Raw genomic sequence first — 6,003 nt, 5'->3', positions numbered from 1 at the left:
AAATAGCTCCTTTACTCTACTCCCACCAGGTACACTAACTCTCCTGAAAATAACTCTCCTTCACCCATACTGCTTCCTGCTTTCCCCCTTATGTCTTAGGCTAGGTCTGAATCGGCGGGTAGAAATCGATCTCTCAGGGATCGAATTATCGCGTCTTGTCGGGACGTGACAATCGATCCCCGAATCGACGCTCTTACTCCATCAGCGGAGGTGGGAGTAAGCGCCGTCGACGGGGAGCCGCGGAGGTCGATTTTGCCGCTGTCCTCACAGCGGGGTAAGTCGGCTCCGATAGGTCGAATTCAGCTACGCTATTCGCGTAGCTGAATTTGCGTATCTTAAATCGACCCCCCCCCGTAGTGAAGACCTGCCCTGAAACAAACCCTGAGCCTCCACCTGAGCAGCAGCCTATCTTACTTGCCTCCTTACCAGATGCCCCCCTGCTTCCTCTATCATCCCTCTTCAGTAGGTCACAGGCTTCACCTTTCCACTGCTCCTTAGTGGGTCATAGGCTCCCTCTGCTCCTGAGTACTCTAGTGAGTTACAGGCACCTATGTCCTGCCTTCTTGCAAGCACAGGCTGGGCAGCTCCTCTCCTCAGCTTCTCCCTGCTTGGGTCCCTGAAGATGTTGTTATGGGGTTCAGGAGTATCCTCCTCCCCATAGAAGTCACGTTACAATGCTTGCCATTTGGTGCACTCAGTCCATTCAAAATGCAAAAATCACTTTGTGACACAGGGCCAAAAAGGGTTAAGCATCTTACTGGCTAGCTGACCCAGATTCAACCTTTAGAGACATGTTAGAAAAGTATGCAAATAGTAATTAGGGCCATTCCATGTTAGATAGCCTAGAGCTTTGAAATATAAACTTGTATTGTTAAGGAATTGGAAGAAGATAGTGATTGTAGTAGTCTATATTTACCTATATCTTGTTAGAGGTTAACAATGTAACCAAACGGTTCCTGTCTAGGGCTGTATTCTGTTAATTCAGAGATCAAAAGGAAATATTAACATTTAGATTGAACTTGGGTGAAATCATGTCATAGAATCATAGAAGATTAGGGTTGGAAGAGACCTCAGGAGGTCATCTAGTCTATCCCCCTGCTCAAGGCAGGACCAACACCAACTAAATCATCCCAGCCATGGCTTTTTCAAGCCATGCCTTAAAAACCTCTAAGGATGGAGATTCCACCACCTCCCTAGGTAACCCATTCCAGTGCTTCACCACCCTCCTAGTGAAATAGTGTTTCCTAATATCCAACCTAGACCTCCCCCCACTGCAACTTGAGACCATTGTTCCTTGTTCTGTCATCTGCCACCACTGAGAACAGCCGAGCTCCATCCTCTTTGGAACCCCCCTTCAGGTAGTTGAAGGCTGCTATCAATTTCCCCCTCATTCTTCTCTTCTGCAGACTAAACAAACCCAGTTCCCTCAGCCTCTCCTCGTAAGTCATGTGCCCCAGCCCTCTAATCATTTTCATTGCCCTCCGCTGGACTCTTTCCAATTTGTCCACATCCTTTCTGTAGTAGGGGGTCCAAAACTGGATGAAATACTCCAGATGTGGCCTCACCAGTGCTGTATAGCGGGGAATAATCACTTCCCTCCAATGCTTCTACTAATGCAGCCCAATATGCCGTTATATTGCCTTCTTGGCAACAAGGGCACACTGCTGACTCATATCCAGCTTCTCATCCACTGTAATCCCCAGGTCGTTTTCTGTAGAACTGCTGCTTAGTTAGTCAGTTCCTGGCCTGTCTATGCCATTGTCTATATGTCTCTTTAAAGTTTGTGGTAAACTGTCTATGAATAGTTTAATGGATAATTACCTTATTTTAACCCATGTGGTTAATTACCAGTGATGTTTAGGAAATAGAAGATTACTTCAAAAGCCTATTTTTCACCCAAGGACTGCGTGCTATCGAGAGGTTGCAAAAACCTCTATAAAAACTCTTGGGACCTGATCCTTTCATCTCAGATCTGCTTAAGCTTTATTCAAGGGAAGTTTGACTTGTAAGACTGAGCTCTCCAGTTCCACCTGGACCGCCTTCACATTGAACATTTGGACATTGGACTATAACCTGATGAGCTATTCTGAAAAGGATTTTTGCAAGTTTAAAGCACCATTTTTACTATGAAACTGATCTAAAGACTATATGCATGTCTGTATGTATAATGGTCTTTTAACCAGTACTCTCTCTTCTTTTTTTAAAATAAATTTTGGTGTAGTTAATAAGAATTGGCTGGAAGTGTGTATTTGGGTAAGATTTGAAATATTCATTAACCTGGAAGGTAATGTTTCCGATCCTTTGGAACTGGTAGACCTTTTATATGATGAACAAGATTTTCAATAATTTTCATCATATTTCACTTGGCTGTCTAGATGAAAGCCCAAGGCTGGATTGTTTAATGGACCTGTGGTTTTTTGGCTTCTGGTTAACCAGTAAGGTATTATAGAAGCTGTTTTGTTGCTAGCTTGGTGGATTTAAGTATTAGAATAACCACCATCTTTAGGGATTGTCTCCCCCATTCTTTGCAGTTTGCCCTAATTGAGCAACCTCAGCATCTGTCTCCGCCCCCCAGACCCCATTCACACACCTGTTTTTCCAAAAGCATTGTATGCATTCGGGATCTTTAGCAGCAGCCAGAGAGGGAGTGACTCCATCAGAGACGGAGTGGTTCAACCTTCCTTTCAAATATGGAGGACAAACTGTAACAAGAGGCTCCTGGGAAGCCCTTCCAGCATGTGACTGGAGTAAATTCAGGACTGAGCATTAGATTTATTTTTTTAAACAGAAAGTGCTTTAACAATCCGAGTTCTATTTTCATTACTGGTATTCTGTTTACCTATTGCATTTCACTCAGCTTGAATAGTGAAACAGAACAGTCTGTCCAGTCAGTTTTATATTGTATTTCTCTTCCAACAGCACAGTGAGGGTGTGTGTGTGTGTGTGTGTGTGTGTGTGTGTGTGTGTGTGTGTAAGGGGAGGGGAGGTACTTTGGATTTTCAACAAGGCAGGAAATGTTTTCACTGAAATATTAAAATAATCTTGAATATATTTATATTCATATTGGCTTTTCCTTTTTAAACAAAACTTGCAATTTGATAATTTACCTAAACAATAAAGGGCCAAATTCACCCCTTGTGTAACTCCATGAATTAGAGGAGATTTATAATCACAGAGATGTTTAGCCCTCAAGCCTTTTGGTTCTTATCGGATATCAGTTATTTTTGTCTGAGTACAAAATTGTCTGTGAATCATTGATTTGCCTAAAAATTGCTCAGAACTTCCTGAACCTTAACAGTCTTATCCATACTTGACTTTTATTATATGCTACTATTCAGGCATGTGTCGGGGATAGAGCCCTGTCTCTTTTCCAGGGCTCATATAAACTCCAGGTCCACTGCACTATCACAGCAATTTCATTCCGGCCACTTAGTACACTTCAGGAACCCTTAATACCATAACTGGAATCAATAGCTGTCATTCTGCCATACTCAGAAAGGATTTGAACAAATTGGTTCACAGTAGATGTATTTGTGGTGTAACTAATCTGCTTGGCACTTGTATTGGGGAGGAGGGAATGTGAGGAGGTGAAAGAGGAAAATTTCCATGGGGGATCAAAAGGGGAAGACCTTCATTTCCGCAAAGTGTGAAACAAAACACCTTTTGGCCCGAAGCTGCAAATAGCTTTGTGTCTAAATATAAGAAAATGGATGCTTGATAACCTCTACTCTCACCAGATAGAATGTTAGGCAATCAGAATTTAATACTGCTTGGTTATCAGGATACACAGGTATAGTTAGCCCAGCCAGCAGAACCCACATGAACACTGATGGGGCGGGGGGGAAGAGGGAATGATTTCTTTCAATCAGTTCATTCTAAATCCTTTGGGTTCCCCATGCCAAAAAAATTCAGTGTTATTTCTCAAATCATTTGAACTGCTGTGTGGAATCAATAACTCATTGCTCTTATGTTCTTGGTGCACTCACCCTTCTGTTCCTGGGAGATCAATATCCAAGGTAAGAATGCAAAATCTGAATGGAAATTATGATTTCTGAATTTTCCAGATGTCAGGTTGGTGGAGAGGATTTTGATAATAAGAACAGTCATTTCCAAGTGAGAGGCGAAACCTTGTCTGAGCCTTCCCCAAATTATGTGAGCTGAATTAATACTACAGATTCCTGCATTTGATAGCCAAGCAGGAGAAGCGTACTGCTGTTTTACTCTCTCCTTGCCCAGCAGATTATGACATATATTGATTGTGCTGATGAAAGGCTAAAGAAAAACTTGGTTAGAAATATATAGTTTAACCTTGACCTTCGGTCGTTAAAAAGTTAAGACAAAGTTTTCTTCTATAACAGTATTATTATAAACTGGTAGTCCTATTAATTATAAACTGCGCTGTGTTAATTTTACAGGCAAGACAATATTTAAACACAATATTTAAAAAGGTAAATTTCAGAAAGTGTACACGGAAAAACCTTAGAAGAATATAAGTGAGTTCAGGGGAAAAGGAGTCACTATAACTCCTTTTGAAAACTATTTTTTTATAGTTTCTTCTATACTGTGTATGTATAGAGAATAGCCTGAGTCACAAAGTTTGGACATCCTGACATTCAGGAGGGACTTAGGCTATGAGTTTTATTCTTTAAAAATATGATTTTCCTTATCATCATCATCATCAAGAAGCAGCTTCTTCTACAGGGCCAACTTCCTTTGTTGCCAGCCTTTAAAAAAACAAAACACCCCACTCACAAGAAGTATAGAAACTGGTGTGGGTGTATATTTTCAATAAAGTGAGATCTTGAGAGGAGTTTGGTAGCTACCCACCTCCTTGGAACTTTCCACTGGGGGACATGATGGTGAGTTTAGACCAGTGGTTCTCAAAGCTGGTCTCTGCTTGTTCAGGGAAAGCCCCTGGTGGGCCGGGCCAGTTTATTTACCGGCCGCGTCCACAGGTTCGGCCGATCGCAGCTCCCACTGGCCGCGGTTCGCTGCTCCAGGCCAATGAGGGCTGCGGGAAGGGTGGCCAGCACATCCCTCGGCCTGTGCCGCTTCCCGCAGCCCCCATTGGCCTGGAGTGGCGAACCGGGTCCAGTGGGAGCTGCAATCGGCCGAACCTGCGGATGCGGCAGGTAAACAAACCAGCCCGGCCCGCCAGGGGCTTTCACTGAACAAGCGGCGGACCAGCTTTGAGAACCACTGGTTTAGACTATGATTGGTATTACCCAAAGATTCTGCTGGTGCTCTTGCTGCTTTTGTCATGAAGTCAGGCCACAGGAAAAACTATAGAGCTGGACAAATAATTTATAATGAATAACTTACTGGGTGAATTTTGCCTTTTCTTGTTTACAAATTAATTGAAATATAGCTGTTTGTATTGTTCTTGTAGCTGTGGTGGTTTCAGGATATGAGAGAGACAAGGTGGGTGAGATAATATATATTTTTTTGGACCAGCCTTTGTTGGTGGAAATGTCAAGTTTTCGAGCTTCACATAGCTCTTCCTCAGATCTGGAAAAGGTAACCAGAGTGTCACAGCTAAATACAAGGTGACACAGATTATCAAGCATAAGACATTAACACATGTTGCAAGAAACCACTTAAAATGAAGTGGGTAATTAACAACTCTGTAGTCCTATGACAAAGGAGGGTTAGCAGGCTACAAATTGTGGTAATGAGCCATATAACCAGCATCACTGTTGAAACCATGATTTTTAGTGTCCAGCAGAATTATGAATTTAAGTTCCCCGGCTTGTCTTTTCAAGGTATTGTGTAGGTTTCCTTTGAGAACCAGGACTGAGAGGTCAGATATAAAGCAAATGCTTTTTGAAAAATGTTTGTCCATGGGTGATATGGTATTTTTGTCTTTTATCATTTTTCTGTGTGAGTTCACTCAAAAGCATTGATTGTCTGGCTTCACTCATATAGTTGTTATTGGGGCATTTGATGCACTGGATGAGGTACATGACATGTTGTGACAGACATGTGTAGAACCCATGGATTTTG

This window comes from Chrysemys picta, chromosome 2, assembly GCF_011386835.1.
Source record: "Chrysemys picta bellii isolate R12L10 chromosome 2, ASM1138683v2, whole genome shotgun sequence".
Lineage (NCBI taxonomy): Eukaryota > Metazoa > Chordata > Testudines > Emydidae > Chrysemys > Chrysemys picta.
This window is presented reverse-complemented; position numbering follows the sequence as displayed.